We start from the raw sequence: 20,444 nt of genomic DNA, 5'->3' as shown, positions 1-20,444 counted from the left end.
GTGCTGCCATAGATTTCGGCTTTTCCTGTCCAAGGTGCCGGGCAAGCCACTCGTCACGGATATTGTGCTTGAAGGCTGCTAGGGCCTCTGCGTCCGGACAGTCGACTATTTGATTTTTCTTTGTTAGGAACCGTGTCCAGAATTGCCTGGCCGATTCCTCTGGCTGCTGAATTACGTGGCTTAGGTCATCGGCGTCTGGTGGTCGCACATAAGTGCCCTGGAAATTGTCGAGGAATGCGGCTTCCAGGTCCTCCCAACAACTGATTGATCCTGCTGGCAAGCTGTTAAGCCAATGCCGAGCTGGTCCTTTAAGCTTGAGTGGGAGGTATTTGATGGCGTGGAAATCATCGCCGGGCCATGTGGATATGAAGGAGATAATCCTCGATCCATACCGCAGGATCTGTTGTGCCATCATATGATTCGATGTTTACGGGTTTGAAACCCTCGGGGATTTGATGATCCATTACTTCGTCTGTGAAGCATAGGTGTGCGGCGCCTCTGTACTGGGCTATATCACGACGTAGCTCCAATGAGCTTTGTCTACTGTGTTCGGCCCTACCGGATTTATGTCCGGCATGACGGTTATCGTCTCGAGTCCATGGGGCGCCCACGCGATCCGTAGATCGATCTTGTTTGCCTTGCCTTGTCCTCCAACATATCTCGCAGGTCTGGCGCATTTTCCCGTGCCTTGGTACGGGGTGCGGCTTGAGTGGAGGGCCGAGAGGCCTCTCTGTCGCGGCCACGAGGTGGCCGGTCGGCCGTATCAAGTGCTGGTGATGTAGGTTTAAGTGCTTCCTCCTCTAATCGGGGTAGCAACCTGCGCTTTGGGTAGCTCTTGGAGGGGCGTTCGAGTTTATGCTCTTCGGCCGCAAGGACTTCAGTCCATCTGTCGACTAGCAAATCTTGATCAGCTCTAAGATGTTGCTGTTTTTTCTTGAGGCTTCTTGCCGTGGCCATAAGCCTGCGTTGAAAACGCTCTTGCTCGACGGGATCCTCTGGCACGACGAATTCGTCGTCGTCGAGGCTTGCCTCGTCTTCGGAGGGAGGCATATAATTATCGTCCTCGACCTCTCTGTCTGCCGCTCTCTCATGAGGGCTGGTTTCTCCATCCTCCTGTGCTAATCTTGCTGGAGGGGGTTTTCTTCGGCACTCTCCGGAGTATTATTATCTCCCGCTGGAATCACCGTATTTCTTTGGCGGGATTTTGAGCGCGCCGCTGACGCCGGCGCTTAGGCTGTTTCTTGGAGGGGTCATCCTCCGCTGTTCCATCGCCATCTCCTTCTTTTGGGGTGTCCACCATGTATATGTCATATGACGAGGTGGCTTTCCAGGGCCCAATAGGCGCTGGTTCTTCATCGTCTCCTCATCGGCGTCCATACCGTCGATGTCTTCGGAGTCAAGTCGAGCATGTCGGTTAAATCGTCGACAGTGGCTACAAAGTGGGTGGTGGGTGGGCTTTGAATTTCTTCATCGTCCGTATCCCAACCTGACCGTAGTCGGCCAGGGCTCTCCTGATAAAGAGAGAGACTTTAGTGTCTTCAGAATATCGCCGAAAGGCGAGTGCTGAAAGATGTCCGCCGCAGTAAACTCCATGATCGGCGCCCAATCGGATTCGATCGGCAGGGGCGCGGAGGGTTCGGAGTCCGGAGAGGAGTCCGGCTCCTTGGAGTCACGAGTCTCGCGGAGTGCGGGGCTGGTGTTCGGCTCGATCGCCGTTGGGATCGCAGCCCCCGAGGCGGCGTCCAACCACCCATCCTCGATCGGCGCAGTTGGCTCCGAATTAAGGGTCGAAGCCGATGCGGGTGCGGCCTCCAGGGCACTGTTCGGCGGCAGAGCTAGATCATGCTCGTCGTGACAGTGCGGCGCGCTCGGCAGTGGCTCGAATCCATCGAAGATCAAGTCCCCGCGGATGTCAGCCGTGTAGTTTAAACTTCCAAATCTGACCTGACGGCCAGGGGCATAGCTTTCGATCTGCTCCAGATGGCCAAGTGAATTGGCCCGCAGTGCGAAGCCGCCGAAGACGAAGATCTGTCCGGGGAGAAGGTCTCACCCTGGACTGCATCGCTATTGATGATATAAGAGCCATCAAGCCTAACGGCGACGACACAGAGGAACTCTCAATGAAAGCACCAATGTCGGTGTCAAAACCGGCGGATCTCGGGTAGGGGGTCCCGAACTGTGCGTCTAGGCCGGATGGTAACAGGAGGCAAGGGACACAAATTACCCAGGTTCGGGCCCTCTTGATGGAGGTAAAACCCTACGTCCTGCTTGATTAATATTGATGATATGGGTAGTACAAGAGTAGATCTACCACGAGATCAGAGAGGCTAAACCCTAGAAGCTAGCCTATGGTATGATTGTTGTTCTGTATGTTGTCCTACGGACTAAAACCCTCCGGTTTATATAGACACCGGAGAGGCGTTAGGGTTACACAAAGTCGGTTACAATGGTAGGAGATCTACATATCCGTATCGCCAAGCTTGCCTTCCACGCCAAGGAAAGTCCCTTCCGGACACGGGACGAAGTCTTCAATCTTGTATCTTCATAGTCCAGGAGTCCGGCTGAAGGTATAGTCCGGCCATCCGGACACCCCCTAATCCAGGCTCCCTCAGTAGCCTGGGAGACTACTGCGATTGTCCCCGGTTCATTGGGCAGCAGCCTCAGTAGAGAAAGCTAAAACTGACTGTCATGATAAGGTGAGAGCTGGTCGCTGTTCGAGAGGTCTCGAGTCCCTAAAGACTTATGCCGCTTAGAGCGAGGAGTCGGCTTTGTCCGGCTTAGGCATGTATAGCGCCCCAAATTCGGCCTTCCGAATACTAGGGGCTTCGCCAAAATTTAAAATTGTAGACTTCTATGGCTAAGTGAGAGTGATAAAGCATTATAGTCCGATTGCCTTGTTCGTTGCTGAGCACCTCCCTCGAAGGACCCAACAATGGGAAAAAGAGTGCTCAGATTTATCCCGAACACCCCAGCACTCGTGGCATGGGGGCAGAAGCCGACGACTGCCATCTCTCAGATTTGATAAACAGCCACACAGAAGGTAATATTTTAAATTCAAACAAGCGTTGCATAGCGCACATGAACAAGTTTTCATAATACAGGATCACACGAGCAAGTTCATTCAAAAATTACATCCTTCGCACACTCGTCCGCCACAAGACGGGCACCCTTCAGGACACCCTCATAATACATTTCAGGGTGGCGATGCTCCTTGCCCTGCGGCGGCCCCTCCTTCACCAGCTTCTCGGCGTCCATCTTGGCCCAGTGCACCTTCGCACGGAAAAGCCCGGCTGCACCTTCGATGCAAACGGACCGCTTTATGACTTCCAGCCGTGGCAGGCATCCACAAGCCGCCTCACCAGGCCAAAGTAGCTGTTGGGAAGGGAGTCGCCAGGCCACATCCGGACTATAAGGCCCCTCATGGCCTGTTCGGCCGCCTTGTGCAGCTCGACCAGTTGCTTCAGCTGGTCGCTCACAGGCATCGGGTGTTCGGTCCCAGTATACTGAGACCAGAACAACTTCTCCGTCGAGCTTCCCTCCTCGGCCTGGTAATACTTCGCGGCATCCGACACGCTGCGGGGCAAATCTGCGAATGCTCCTGGAGAGCTCCGGACTCGGGTAAGTAACAAGTAATTTACTTTCACATGCTTGCTTTGCATATTGAATGCCTTACCCGCCGCTATCTTCCTCATCGCCTCAATTTCCTGGAGGGCCTTTTGGGCTTCAGCCTTGGCATGCTTTGTGCTCTCGAGGGCCGCGGCAAGCTCGGACTCTCGCGTCTTCGAGTCAAGCTCCAAAGCCTCGTGCTTCTTCACGAGAGCCTGGAGCTCTTGCTGCACCTCGCCCACCCGTGCCTCTTGTTTCTCCCGCTCGGTGCGCTCCTTGGCCGCTTTGTTTTCGGCCTCGGACAGCTTGCTTCAGGGTCGCCACTTCGGTCGTGGCCCCTGGCACATCCATGATGATCCTATCATTTTGCAACCACATCTTTTTTATATATAGACAAGGTATTACTTACCTTTGTTCTCCTCGAGCTGCCTCTTGGCAAGGCCGAGCTCTTTCTCGGACCCTCGAGGTTCTGCTTCAGTGCGGCGAACCTCCGCAGTCAGTGCGGCAGAGGTCAGCAGCGAAGCCTGCATACGCATACAGACATACTTATATTAGACTCCTGCAGATATTATTTGATCCTCTATTCGGCTTTTCTTTGTGAACACCAAACAGAGCATCAGGGGCTACTGTCTATGCGGTAATATTTTCCTATATTTTAAATACTTACCTCAAAGCCTGTTAGAAGGCTGGCATGCTTCAGTCAGTCCGCTCTTGGCGGACTGAACCTTCTTGATCACCGCACTCATAATAGTGCGGTGCTCTTCGTCGATGGAAGCGCCGCGAAGCGCTCCCAGCAGGTTGTCCGGTGCCTCTGGATGGACAGAGGTCACCGGCACGGGCGGCTTGCCCCTCTTGGAAGGGGGCCGCCTGCCGGAGTCCGGAACCACTGGAGGTTCCGGCGCGGTGTTCGGCTGAGCCGAACTTGGAGCCCTTGGGAGTCTTGCTCCCTTTGCCTGGAGTCCGGAAGGTCGCCTTGAGGCGCCTCCACTATCTCCCCCGGCTCGGTGCCCCTTGAGACAATACCTCGACATTGTCCGTAGGGCGAGGAGAGGAGGCGGTTGGAAGTGACTCACTATTCATATCCGACGAGTCCAAGGAACGCCCGACGAGGATACGTCGATACGGGCTCGGGGCGGACTGCATGATCATATTCGACGTTAGGAGAAGCAGTGCAATAAAAGTATGCTATGAGTTACTCTGGTATCCGAATACTTACGACTTCGCCAGGGGCTTGGCCCTGAGTAACCACTCGTCTTCGCTCGGCGGCGGTGGTGGAACAGTCCGGAAGGAGAGTCCTTCCCTTCTTGGACCCTTCGGCCTCCCCGGTTGGGGCCCTTCCTTTTCTTGTCTCCCCCGGCTGGAGGGGGAGAATCTTCATCTTCCTCCTCGTTTTCACGGGAGGAGTGCGTCTCGGAGTTATCGGACGATGAGTCCGATACCACCTGGCGGGAACTCTTTCGGGTTCCCGTGGCCTTCTTCTTTGTTTTCTCCGGCACCTCATAAGGAGCCGGGTCGCATCTCCGTCAGGAGAGCGTCTGCAGGGTCTTCGGGCAGAGGGCGGGCAGTCAATCTGCTCCGATGTCTCCACCCAGTCCTGTCAAAGGCATGGGAGCTCAGATCCCGCACATGGTTAAACTATGGAAAATAAATACCCTACGAGATGTACAGAACTTACCGGATTCGCAGGGCGCGCTCGCGCTTAGCCCGCGGTCCTCGGTAAGGGGAGGGGGGACCTTCGGCGCCCTTGAACAGCACCTTCCAGACGTCCTTATGCGTCGTGTCGAAGAGCTCGCGTAGAGTCTGGTGCTGGGCCGGGTCGAACTCCCATAAGTTGAAAGCCCGTTGTTGACACGGGAGGATCCGGCGGAAGAGCATGACCTGGACTATGTTGACAAGCTTAAGTTTCTTGCTTTATCATGTTCCGGATACACTTCTGGAGTCCGTCCAGCTCCACCGATGAGCCCCAGGACAGGCCCTTCTCCTTCCAGGAAGTGAGCTGGGGATTCCGGATCGAAACTCGGGGGCCACCCAGTTGGTGTCGCGCGGCTCGGTGATGTAGAACCACCCCGATTGCCACCCCTTTATGGTCTCCACGTAAGGAGCCCTCGAGCCATGTAACGTTGGGCATTTTGCCCACCATGGCTCCGCCGCATTCCGCTTGTTGGCCGCCTACTACCTTCGGCTTGACATTGAAGGTCTTCAGCCACAGGCCGAAGTGGGGCCGGATGCGGAGGAAAGCCTCGCACACGACGATGAACCGAGATGTTGAGGATGAAATTCGGGGCCAGATCATGAAAGTCCAGCCCATAATAGAACATAAGGCCGCGACGAATGGATGGAGGGGAAACCCCAGTCCACGGACGAAGTGGGGTGAGGAAAACCACCCTTTCGTAAGGTTCCGGGGTAGGGACGATCTGCCCCGCGGCTGGCAGCCGTGCGCGATATCCGCGGCTAAGTATCCGCCCGCAGCTTTTTGATGTCTCCCTCCGTGAGGAGACCATCCACTTGCCTCCCTCCGGACATGTTTGGAGAGGGTTGAGGAGAAGGATGTGGACTTGGGCGCTGGAGCTCGAGTGCGCGAGAATGGATGAGCAAGGAGGAAGAAGGCGTGGGTAGAAAAAGGTGAACCTTATCCCTTTATAAGGGCGGACGAAACTATGCTGCCCCCACCAGCCTGGTAAAACTCGCTTATCCCCCAAGCGCCGTAATTGATGGCGCGTTGGGTTACCCACGTCCGTATTGATGGGAATCCCGTAATAAGGGGACACGATCTCTGCTTCGACAAGACGTGCCAAGGAAACCGCCTCGCGAAACACGCTGAGGTTGGTTGTGAAAAACGATTCGAATGGTGACCTGGCTGTGGTGTGATGTCACACTGGAATGCGTCGGCAGATTAGATTTGTGAAAATATTATTCTCTCTACGGTTGTATGTGGAACTTGTTTTGCAGAGCCGGACACGATCCTCGTGTTCAAAATCTTCTATGAAGTATTCGGAGGAGGAACCCGCCTTGCAATGCCGAAGACAATCTGCGCGCCGGACTCATCGTCATTGAAGCCTGGTTCAGGGGCTACTGAGGGAGTCCTGGATTAGGGGGTATCCGGACAGCCGGACTATATCCTTTGGCCGGACTGTTGGACTATGAAGATACAAGATTGAAGACTTCGTCCCGTGTCCGGATGGGACTCTCCTTGGCGTGAGGCAAGCTTGGCAATACGGATATGTAGATCTCCTTCCTTGTAACCGACTCTGTGTAACCCTATCTCATCTCTTTGTCTATATAAACCGGAGGGTTTAGTCCGTAGGACCAACAACAACAATCATACCATAGGCTAGCTTCTAGGGTTTAGCCTCTCTGATCTCGTGGTAGATCAACTCTTGTACTACTCATATTATCAAGAACAATCAAGCAGGACGTAGGGTATTACCTCCATCAAGAGGGCCCGAACCTGGGTAAACATCATGTCCCCTGCCTCCTGTTACCATCCCCCTTAGATGCACTGTTCGCGACCCCCTACCCGAGATCCGCCGGTTTTGACACCGACAGTGGTGTAAAAAACCGTCAAAAAGGTACAAAACGTTTGCGATGGAGGATGCATCAAACACGGTTCAGATTTTAGTTGCGTGTGCGATGTAGGGCATACGGTTCAGTTCAATTAACTTTTTGCGATGTGGAGGAACAAAAGAAACGGGCAGCCAGATGGAGGTGTGTGCAATATACATCATACGGTTCACTCGGATGAACTGTTTGTGATTAGGCAACACAAAAGAAATGGTCGGCCAGATCAAGGTGTGTGCGATATACGGCATGCGGTTCACTCAGATGAATTGTTTGCGTTGAGACATGAGAACAGAAATGGTTCAACTTAACAAGATGTGTGTGGTACGCGGCAAACAAGTATGTAATCAGAAATGTGTGTGAAGACCGATAATAACACAAACAGTTGTTGCTAATAAGACGTGTGTGTTGTGCGATGGGATTGCATACAGAACAACATATATATGTGTGTGTGTGTGTGTGTGTGTGTGTATAGACACACACACACACACACACTTAAGGACATGCTTGCATAACCAAATTAAACATCCACTTACATAGGTGGCTACTACAACCATGGCATTTGCACACACCAAAGTAAACTATTACATGCATAATTACATAGGTGGCTACTACACACATGACATTTCCACACACCAATAAAGTAAACTATATATTACATGCATGATTAACTAGCATAAACGATCATCTGATCATCATCTACTTCTTGTGACGCTTGCTCTGCTTGTGGCTCGATTCGGGCTCGTCGATTTGGGTAATGAGGCACTTCCTCATGTCAACGATCCCCTGTGCATCTCGTAGCATGTGTACACACTCTTGGCCGCGAACCTGAGGTGAGGTTCATCCAGTTGCCGCATCCAGGCCCTGTGCCAGGATAGGGGACTTGTTCTCTAGGCATCCTGCTTCATCTTTTTGTAGTAGGGGTCGATGATGGCCGAGGCGAGTTCGACCAGGGAGTCCTTCTTCGTGCTGAACCAGACCCTGTAGTGGTCATGATTTCGACAAGGTTCTTGCAGGCCAAGCCCGTAACACTGAGCGTGTTTACATCGTTGGTGGATGGCGAACTTGTAGTCGGTGCAGTTGACAAACCTATTGAAATGGTCGCAAGGCTCTGTGGCCATGCAGTAGTGGTAGATGAGGACATGATGGCCATGCACAACTGGGCGACGACAACCTTCTAATCTATGCCGGGATGACTGGTGGTGTACTGGAGGTCGATGCCGACCACCTTGTACTTGTCTCGAGCAAGCAACTGCTCAACGCTGTTGATGTAGTCGTCCACCACGGGTGGGTCGATGGTGTACACCACCGAGAGATCCGTCTCCCTCGCGTGGGTCTTCACTCTACGCTCGCCGAACTCCATTAGAGCGCCGCTAGACATCCCGTCTCTATGGGTCGTCGTGGGTGTGCTTGTTCTGTTGTGGGGCGCGATCGAAAGGTTGAAGAGACTAAGGTTATAATGGCCACGGCAATTAAAGGGGAAGCTGGACGGCCAGGAATATCGGTAGGCCCTGATGGCAGTTCTAATTTGCAGCGCGTAACTCCATCGTGCCACACGTAACTGCATCGCGTGGAAACGCGTGTGGTGCAACCGCATGCATATGGGGCCCCCAACATGATCGTGTGCACGCCAAACCGCTGGTAGAGCGCGCGTGTAGGGACGCGAGCAGAGCGCTCCGCTGTCGCCTCAACGGCGAGAAACCATATAGCAGCTGAACGCGCAAGGAAAAACTGTCCACAAGCTGAGCACCCCGACGGATGCAAGAAAAGCGCGTCAACGGACGCGAGCAGAGCGCGCTGTGGCGCCTAACGGCGAGCAGAGGCTGGCACGGTGATACGTGGCAAATAAGACGAACTGTGCGAACGGTGGAATAAGACATGTGTGTTGCAGGCAAACGCTTGCTGGTATATAACCTTAAATTTAACCAAAAAAGTGTTAATGCATGTTACAAAAATTGTATGGCTGGAAACTATGTTCAAATACGACTCCAACGATATAATCTTTGGCGACATGCGTTCGTATTTTATTAGTTAAATCCTACTTATAAACCAAGACGGGGGTATAGTAGGTAATTAAATTGCAAAAATTATTTTTGTATTAACCGTATGTGTACGTGTTCTTTCATCCTCCTCTCGCACGTCTTGTCACCCCGCTGTCGCAGACGGCTTATAGCGCAAGCTTGCGCACCGTGCGGGGGCGTTCTTTTAGCCAAACGGTGGCGCCAATGAATCGTCGGTGAGCCCGTTCCCGAGCATCCTCATATGTTACCGCGCAAGCTTCCCGCCCGACTCGGTGAAATCCCCCAAAATCCCAATGCTTACCGGCCTGCTATAAAAACCCTCACGGCCGGCGAGTCCTGCATCGCATTTTCCCCTCCCTCCCTGTACCTTATCCCACAATCGCCAATGGCACCGGTCCGTCATCGTCGCTCAGCCACTCCGTCGTCACCAGCGGACAGCTCCAGCTAGGAGGCTACACCATGGCAGCGATGCAGTCCCCGGTGTAGTGTAGTGTGTGTGTCATGGTTGTTGGGTGTGCGCGGAACACCCACCACACGCTCCGCCACCGGTGCCCGTCGGCAGCTGTTGCCGGCCGCCGTTGCCTCCACACCACCGTCGAAAGCCAGGGCCATCTCCCGCTCAGCCGCCACGACTCGAAGGCAGTAGGTGGCCGCCACCACACTGCTGGCCACCGTGGCCATCACCCGCTCCGCCACCGTGACCCGAAAGCGGGAGGTGGTGGTCATGGCCGCCACCCCATCGTCGGACGCCATGGCTGCCAAACACCGTCGACCGCCGGGATCATCACCCGCTCCGCCACCACCGCCTGAAGGAGGGAGGCGGAGGTGGAGGCTAGCACGTGCGTCAGCGACCTTGCGCGCAACATCGAGTTCCTGCGGGAGGAGAAGGAGCACCTCGTCGAGCACGCAAAGAGATCGCAGTCATGGCCGCAGCACACGCTGACCAGAGGCGAGGAATCAGGAGATCTATGAGAAGTCTGGCCGCTTCGAGAGGGATTATCTGGAGCGGTAGTGGGCGTTCGAGCTGGCGAGCGTCGCTGAATGTGCAGCAGCGGTTGGCACCATATTGCATTTCTCCAGCTCATCGGTAGGCTCCTCCTCCTCCCTACCTCTAAATGAGCGCGCTCGGGAGAGGAGAGGCTGCCGGAAGTAGCACAAAGCCCCTCCGTGGTAGTAGTAGTAGTATTTAGGGGCTATTTTGTTCAGTTCATCTGACTATAGATGTGTGGTCGAACTGTACAACGTACTTAAAATTAGCTAGTATATATAGTTGAACTAGCTATTTCAGTACGTGGTTGGCAACAATTGGGGAAAAGTTTGGTCGATTTAGCTGTCAAATTGAACTATTTGTATAAATTATTAATGACTGCTTAATCTATGAACGAAATCCATGCTTAATTACTGAATTTTAGATGCAAAAATTAGATAGTGCTAGTGATTTCTAGCTGCATATTTTGACAAATTGTAGTGTTACAAGGATTGACAAATGGCAACGTTACTAGATCAACAAATGTCCAATCTTTCCAGTTTGACAAATGGCAACATAGCCAATATGATAGATGCAAATCTTACCAAATTGTTTGTACGTGGTTGCACACGGGTCATCCAAAACAACCGTTTGCATTGAAGGGATGCACAAACCCTGCGCGCAGATTTTCCCTCGACTTAAGGGGGAAGACCATAGCTCTCACTTTGCATAGGGTGTTCTATCTAAAACGTTTGTGATCAAGAGCTGCAGAAATCCAGCTCCACACATTTTCTCTTGGCTTCCTGGGGAAGCTGTCGGCATGCCTTCCGTTTAGTCAAGCACTCAATCACCTGTCCGCACGGCACCTCCTAGCCATTAAAAGAGTGAGGCGTGGCATCACATGAATGGTTAAAAGAACACACACAATTTAAATTATACAAAACATTTGAGATGTTACAATGGCAGCTATTTGTTTCAAAATGCGTTTATTGGTTGTTATTCGAGTGCGCCTTCTCTCAAAATGGACACAAAAATACCACAGGATGTCAGGTGCCATTCCATTATAGCATGCCAAGTTTCATGAATTTCAGACAAGTTTTGGATTTACTAAAATTTAAAAACAAAGTATCTCAACATTTTGCCGGCAATCAATAGTGCCCTTGTGTTTGAAATTCATTCCCATTTCTTCCATGTGACCAAAGCATACCCCGAAGGACACATATTTGATTTTTCAACCAATTTATATGCACTCGAGCTTGTGCATGTGGTTCAAATTTGAATTATGCACATGAAATGCCTAGAAAACCCAGTTAATGTATAAAAATGTCCAAACAAACCCCGAAAAATTTCAAAAGTAAACACAACACTCCTGTTGCTCTATGTTTGACACTAGAAAATTTTTGAAAGCAATAACAGGCAACGGATATCGTTTTGTCCCTAAAGGTGGCACGTTCCCTACCGAAACCATCACGCTTGTTGTGAGAAGCTTATATCCAAACCTGCGCCAAATGGGACAAATTTTTAACCACGACATGTTGATGCCGCTCCATGATAGCATGCCAAGTTTCATGAATTTCAGACGGGTTTTGGATTTACTGGAATTTAAAAACCAAGTATCTTAATGTTTTGCCAGCAATCAACAGTGCCCTGGTGTTTGAAATTAATTCCCATTTCTTGCATGGGACCTAAGCATGCCCCAAAGGACACATATTTGATTTTTCAACCAATTTATATGCACTGGAGCTTGTGCATGTAGTTCAAATTTGAATTATGCACATGAAATGCCTGGAAAACTCAGTTAATGTATAAAAATGTCCAAACGAACACTGAAAAATTCCAAAAGTAAACACAACATCCCTGTAGTTCTATGTTGACACTAGAAAAAAATTGAAAGCAATAAGAGGCAACGGATATCGTTTCGTCCCCAAAGGTGACACGTTCCCTACCGAAACCATCACACTTGTTGTGAGAAGCTAAGGTTTATGAGAAGCTTATACCCAAACCTGCCCCAAATGGGACAAATTTTGTACCACTGCATGTTGATGCCGCTCCATGATAGCATGCCAAGTTTCATGAATTTCAGACGAGTTTTGGATTTACTAGAATTTAAAAACCAGGCATCTCAATGTTTGCGGCCGAGTGACGGTGGCAGGGGGTTTGAAATTCATTCCCATTTCTTGCATGGGACCTAAGCATGCAACCAAGGACACATATTTGATTTTTCAACCAGTTTATATGCGCTAGAGAATGTGCATGTAGTTCAAATTTGAATTATGCACAGAAAATGTCTCGAAAACCCAGTTAATGTATAAAAATGTCCAAACGAACACCAAAAATTCCAAAACTGAACACAACACTCCTGTTGTTCTATGTTGACCCTCGAATATTTTTGAAAGCAATAAGAGGCAAGGGATATCGTTTCATCCCCAAAGGTGGCACGTTCCCTACCGAAACCGTCACACTTGTTGTGAGAAGCAAAGGTTTGTGAGAAGCTTATACCCAAACCTGCCCCAAAAGGGACAAAAATTTTACCACGGCATATTGATGCCACTCCATGACAGCATGCCAAGTTTCGTGAATTTCAGACGAGTTTTGGATTTACTAGAATTTAAAAACCAGGTATCTCAATGCTTGCGGGTGAGTGACGGTGGTAGGATGTTTGAAATTCATTCCCATTTCTTGCATGGGACCTAAACATGCAACCAAGGACACAGATTTGATTTTTCAACCAGTTTATATGCACTAGAGAATGTGCATGTAGTTCAAATTTGAATTATGCGCATAAAATGCCTGGGAAACCCAGTTAATGTATAGAAATGTCCAAACGAACCCCGAAAAATTCCAAAATTAAACACAACACTCCTGTTGTTCTATGTTGACACTCGAAAAAAAATTAAAGCAATAAGAGGCAATGGATATTGTTTCGTCCCCAAAGGTGGCACGTTCCCTACCGAAACCATCATGCTTGTTGTGAGAAGCTCTGGTTTGTGAGAAGCTTATACCCAAACCTGCCCCAAATCGGACAATTTTTTTACCACGACATGTTGATGCAGCTCCATCACAGCATGCCAAGTTTCATGTATTTCAAACTAGTTTTGGATTTACTAGAATTTAAAAACCAGGTATCTCAATGTTTGCGGCCGAGTGACGGTGGCAGGGTGTGTGACATTCATTCCCATTTCTTGCATGGGATCTAAGCATGCAACCAAGGAAACATATTTGATTTTTCAACCCGTTTATATGCACTAATGCATGTGTATGTAGTTCAAATTAGAATTATGCACCTAAAATGCCTACAAAACCAAGTTAATGTATAAAAACGTACAAATGAACCCTGAATTATTCCATTTTTTGACGACACACCTATAGTTTCATGTTCACTGCAGATAAAAGTTCTAGCAATTCAAATACCATCCTTGCAGACTAAGGCATAGCCTAGTGGTGGGAAGGGGCTGATGCCTTCCCACCCACCCAGGTTCAAGGCATGGTACTTGCAATTTGGGTTTGTTGCACCAATTATACTGTAAGGGGTTTCCTTACTGTCTTTCTGTAAAAAATTCAAACACCATCCTTTGTAGTTGTGACCCCATTACGTAATTCAAATCAAGATGATAAATCAAGTAGATCGCACACAGTTTATTATCACCAACCGTGTGAGATGCAGCACAAAATATCTTGGAGCACCGTTGGTGTATAGTACGCATATGGCTTACGCAAGAAGGTGTGTCGACTACAGTCCACAGTCGGTGTGTCAAGCACACTAACTCACTCCCTAAATATCATTTCACTATTCATTCATCGACGGTGAAAGATGGGGACGTGGACCCATGTTGTGAGGGCAACTTCGGCGGCCCACTCCGGCGAGAGCGCGACCGCAGCCACCAGGCGCGTGCTAACAAGCTTCGTGAGGGCGACCGTAGTCTACGTCCAGGCGGCCAAGGCAGCCCAAACGGCCGATGTTGCTTCTCAAATGGCAGCAGCAGCATCTGCCTCGGGGATAGCAACTAGTGAGAGTGGCACAGCAGCTTTCCATTCTGCAGCGATGGCCTTAGCCCTGATGGAGGCTGCCCACTACCACATCGAGGCCATCCACGCCCAGCTCGTGGCGGTCACCGCACAAATCGAACGAAACTTCTCCGACAACGGTCAGCAACCCACGGCCGAATAGTTGGCAATCGCCGAGAGAATTTGAGTAGACATTTGTTCCTGCACGGCATACCTTGCCACGATGGAGCCCGCCAGATCCCAGATCGCGGCCGCCCAGTAATAACCCACAAGTATAGGGGATCGCAACAGTTTTCGAGGGTAGAGTATTCAACCCAAATTTATTGATTCGACACAAGGGGAGCCAAAGAATATTCTCAAGTATTAGCAGCTGAGTTGTCAATTCAACCACACCTGGAAACTTAATATCTGCAGCAAAGTGTTTAGTAGCAAAGTAATATGATAGTAGCGGTAATCATAGCAAAAGTAACGGTAGCAAAAGTAATGTTTTTGGTATTTTTTAGTGATGATAACAATAGCAACGGAAAAGTAAATAAGCAGAGAACAATATATGGAAAGCTCGTAGGCAATGGATCGGTGATAGAGAATTATGCCGGATGCGGTTCATCATGTAACAGTCATAACCTAGGGTGACATAGAACTAGCTCCAATTCATCAATGTAATGTAGGAACGGCATGTATTTTCGAATATAGTCATACGTGCTTATGGAAAAGAACTTGCATGACATCTTTTGTCCTACCCTCCCGTGGCAGCGGGGTCCTAGCGGAAACTAAGGGATATTAAGGCCTCCTTTTAATAGAGTACCGGACCAAAGCATTAACACATAGTGAATACATGAACTCCTCAAACTACGGTCATCATCGGGAGTGGTCTCGATTATTGTCACTTCGGGGTTGCCGGGTCATAACACATAGTAGGTGACTATAGACTTGCAAGATAGGATCAAGAACACTCATATATTGATGAAAACATAATAGGTTGAGATCTGAAATCATGGCACTCGGGCCCTAGTGACAAGCATTAAGCATAGCAAAGTCATAGCAACATCAATCTCAGAACATAGTGGATACTAGGGATCAAACCCTAACAAAACTAACTCGATTACATGATAAATCTCATCCAACCCATCACCGTCCAGCAAGCCTACGATGGAATAACTCATGCACGGCGATGAGCGTCATGAAATTAGTGATGGAGGATGGTTGATGATGACGATGGCGATGGATTCCCCTCTCCGGAGCCCCGAACGGACTCCAGATCAGCCCTCCCGAGAGGTTTTAGGGCTTGGCGGCACCTCCGTATCGTAAAATGCAATGAATCATTTTCTCTTATTTTTTATCCCCGAAAGAGAATATATAGAGTTGGAGTTGAGGTCGGAGGAGCTCCAGGGGGCCCACGAGGTAGGGGGCGCGCCCCCCACCCTCATGGCTAGGGTGTGGGCCCCCTGGCCTTGATCTTTTGCCAGTATTTTTCATTATTTCCAGAAAGACGCTCCGTGGAGTTTCAGATCATTCCGAGAACTTTTGTTTCTGCACATAAATAATACCATGGCTATTCTGCTGAAAACAGCGTCAGTCCGGGTTAGTTGCATCCAAATCATGCAAGTTAGAGTCCAAAACAAGGGCAAAAGTGTTCAGAAAAGTAGATACGACGGAGACGTATCAACTCCCCCAAGCTTAAACCTTTGCTTGTCCTCAAGCAATTCAGTTGATAAACTGAGAGTGATAAAGAAAAACTTTTTACAAACTCTATTTGCTCTTGTTGTTGTAAATATGTAAAGCCAACATTCAAGTTTTCAGGAAAGATTATAAACTAACCATATTCACAATAATGCTTAGGTCTCATGTTCACTCATATCAATGGCATAATCAACTAGCGAGCAATAATAATAAACCTTTGCTTGTCCTCAAGCTATTCTGCTGAAAACAGCGTCAGTCCGGGTTAGTTCCATTCAAATCATGCAAGTTAGAGTCCAAAACAAGGGCAAAAGTGTTTGGAAAAGTAGATACGACGGAGACGTATCAACTCCCCCAAGCTTAAACCTTTGCTTGTCCTCAAGCAATTCAGTTGACAAACTGAAAGTGATAAAGAAAAACTTTTACAAACTCTGTTTGCTCTTGTTGTTGTAAATATGTAAAGCCAGCATTCAAGTTTTCAGCAAAGATTAAACTAACCATATTCACAATAATTTAGGTCTCATGTTTACTCATATCAATGGCATAATCAACTAGCGAGCAATAATAATAAATCTCGGATGACAACACTTTCTCAAAACAATCATAACATGATATAACAAGATGGTATCTCGCTAGCCCTTTCTGAGACCGCAAAACATAAATGCAGAGCACCTTTAAAGATCAAGGACTGACTAGACATTGTAATTCATGGTAAAAGAGATCCAGTCAAGTCATACTCAATGTAAACTAACAGTAATGAATGCAAATGACAGCGGTGCTCTCCAACTGGTGCTTTTTAATAAGAGGATGATGACTCAACATAAAAGTAAATAGATAGGCCCTTCGCAGAGGGAAGCAGGGATTTGTAGAGGTGCCAGAGCTCGGTTTTGAAATAGAGATGAATAATATTTTGAGCGGTATACTTTCATTGTCAACATAACAACCAAGAGATGGCGATATCTTCCATGCTACACACATTATAGGCGGTTCCCAAACAGAATGGTAAAGTTTATACTCCCCCTCCACCAACAAGCATCAATCCATGGCTTGCTCGAAACAACGAGTGCCTCCAACTAACAAGAGTCCCAGGGGGAGTTTTGTTTGCAATTATTTTGATTTAGTTTGCATAAAGCATGGGACTGGGCATCCCGGTGACCAGCCACTTTTCTCGTGAGTGAGGAGCGGAGTCCACTCCTCTTGAGAATAACCCGCCTAACATGGAAGATACAGACAACCCTAGTTGATACATGAGCTATTCGAGCATACAAAACAGGATATTTATTTGAAGGTTTAGAGTTTGGCACATACAAATTTACTTGGAACGGCAGGTAGATACCGTATATAGGTAGGTATAGTGGACTCATGTGGAATAACTTTGGGGTTTAAGGAGTTGGATGCACAAGCAGTATTCCCGCTTAGTACAGGTGAAGGCTAGCAAAAGACTGGGAAGCGACCAGCTAGAGAGCGACAACAGTCATGAACATGCATTAAAATTAATCAACACCGAATGCAAGCATGAGTAGGATATAATCCACCATGAACATAAATATCGTGAAGGCTATGTTGATTTTGTTTCAACTACATGCGTGAACATGCGCAAGTCAAGTCACTTAAATCATTCAGAGGAGGATACCACCCTATCATACCACATCACAACCATTTTAATAGCATGTTGGCACGCAAGGTAAACCATTATAAGCTCCTAGCTAATCAAGCATGGCACAAGAAACTATGATCTCTAGTTGTCATTGCAAACATGTTTATTCATAATAGGCTGAATCAGGAACGATGAACTAATCATATTTACAAAAATAAAAGAGGTCGAGTTCATACCAGCTTTTCTCATCTCAGTCAGTCCATCATATATCGTCATAATTGCCTTTCACTTGCACGACCGAATAGTGTGAATAATAATAATAGTGCACGTGCATTGGACTAAGCTGGAATCTGCAAGCATTCAATAAACAGGAGAAGACAAGGCAATATGGGCTCTTTTGTCAGATCAACAATAATGCATATAAGAGCCACTTCAACAATTTAATTATGGTCTTCTCCTATCGACCCCCAAAGAAAGAAAAGAAATAAAACTATTTACACAGGAAAGCTCCCAACAAGCAAAAGAAGAACATGAAATATTTTTGGGTTTTCTCTTTAATTACTACTACAAGCACGGAAATTAAAACTAGCTAAAAGCTACAACTAATTTTTTGGTTTTTCTTAAGGTTTATTAAACACACAAGAAGAAAGCATAAAAAGGAAATAAACTAGCATAGATGATACAATGAAAAAGTATGAGCACCGACATCTAGAAATGAGTGTGTGAACATAAATGTAATGTCGGTGGAAAATACGTACTCCCCCAAGCTTAGGCTTTTGGCCTAAGTTGGTCTATGGCCACGGCTGGCCTATCGGATATCCATAATAATAGTTGGGGTCGTACTGAGATGCAGCGGCTATCGCCTCCTGAGCTGCAGCGTGGCGACGAGCGGCCTCCGCCCTCCTCTCGTACTCATCTGCCTCCTCTCTGGTAATAACATATCTTCCTTTTGCCTGATAATCAAAGAAGGCAGAAGCAGGGAGAGTAATACGGACAGCACGTCGACTGTCAAAGATTAGTCGATACTGGAGAGGTGATTCACTCCTCTCAACAAACTGGTGGTGAACCATAGCATTAAAATCTAGGTAAGCGGGAGGCAATTCAATATCATCCTCACGTATGGTTACACCGAGAAAATCAGCTAAGCGGATTGCATAAATTCCACCAAAGAATCTCCATTTAAATCTATTAAGATGCAACCTACGTGCAACAATGGCGTCCCAAATTATAGGATTTGTCTCCTAACACAGCACTCCTAAGAATACTGAGGTCAGGAACACACATATGACATGCTTCATCTTTTACCATTTGCATCCTACCTATGAAGAGAGCAAAATTAATGTATAGCAGGAAAGTGAATGCTTCCCTATGGTAGCTTGTGTTATATCTCTAATTCCCCCACAGTTATACGCTAGCAAGAAAATCTCTAAATTTAGATTTGCGAGGTTCCCTGACACTACCCCATTGTGGAAGTTTGCAAGCAGTGGTAAAATCCTCTAAGTCCATAGTATAAGAATTTTCATAAAGATCAAACAGGACAGTTGGAGAATTACGTGAAGATGAAAATTCAAACCTCCTCACAAAGGAACTAGTGAGATAGTGATACTGGCTGCACTTTTCTTCCTCGAAGCTCACGAGATCAGCATTACACAAATATGCGTTAAATTCTTCCTTAATTCCTGCTCGGTCCATAAAGTTTTCTGAAGGCCATTCACAAGGACGAACTGGAGCGTCTCTTGGTGGTTCTTCATCAGCATCACGCATTGCAAGCCTGGGTCCTTGCTTCCTTGAAGAACCACCTTGGAACATTTTCCTAAGCATATTTCTTCCTCTGAAAAATTCTGAAATTTTTAGTAACTTCAAAATAAAAGTGAACCAAACTCAATAATATTGATAGCAACTACTCCTACAAGTGCCTAGAGCCTATATCATGCATCAAAACTACTTGGAACCATATAAATTTGACATGCAAGCTCAAGAACATGGTCACCTAGGCAGCACAAATTTGCAATGAATAAAGCACTAGAACAAAAACTAATTGGACCAATGGAGGAGTCACATACCAAGGAACAATCTCCCCAAGCAGTTTTGTGAGAGGTGCTTTGAGCAAGGAGATCGAAAATGGCAGCAAAATGAGCTTGGACTCGGGTTTGAGCTGGATATTCGTGTTTGTGGGAAGAAGGAGTGTGTGGGTGAAAATAAGTGGAGGAGGGCCACCATGGGCCCACGAGGCAGGGGGCGCGCCCCTGACCCTCGTGGCCAGGTGCCAGCTCCTCCTGCTGTGTTCTCAGTGCCAAATATTCTCAAATATTCCAGAAAAAATCATATTTAAATTTCAGGGCATTTGGAGAACTTTTATTTTCGGGGTATTTTTATATTGCACGGATAATTCAGATAACAGACAGAAAATACTATTTTATTTTATTTAATATAAATAACAGAAAGTAAAAGGAGGGTACAGAAGGTTGTGCCTTCTAGTTTCATCCATCTCATGCTCATCAAAAGGAATCCACTAACAAGGTTGATCAAGTCTTGTTAACGAACTCATTCCGAATAACATGGAACCGGAGAAATTTCGAATAACACTATGTTACCTCAACGGGGATATGCACATCCCCAATAATAAGAATATCATATTTCTTCTTGACAGTAGGAAGAGGAAATTCAAAACCTCCAAATATAATCGATGGAATTTTTCCAATAGAGTTGATACTATGAACTTGAGGTTGTTTCCTCGGAAAGTGTACCGTATGCTCATTACCATTAACATGAAAAGTGACATTGCCTTTAGTGCAATCAATAACAGCCCCTGCAGTATTCAAAAAGGGTCTTCCAAGAATAATAGACATACTATCGTCCTCGGGAATATCAAGAATAACAAAGTCCGTTAAAATAGTAACGTTTGCAACTACAACAGGCACATCCTCACAAATACCGACAGGTATAGCAGTTGATTTATCAGCCATTTGCAAAGATATTTCAGTAGGTGTCAACTTATTCAAATATCTCTCTT

The sequence above is a fragment of the Triticum urartu genome, chromosome 4 (assembly GCF_003073215.2).
Source record: "Triticum urartu cultivar G1812 chromosome 4, Tu2.1, whole genome shotgun sequence".
In the NCBI taxonomy this organism is placed as follows: domain Eukaryota; kingdom Viridiplantae; phylum Streptophyta; class Magnoliopsida; order Poales; family Poaceae; genus Triticum; species Triticum urartu.
Note: the sequence above shows the minus strand (reverse complement) of the source record.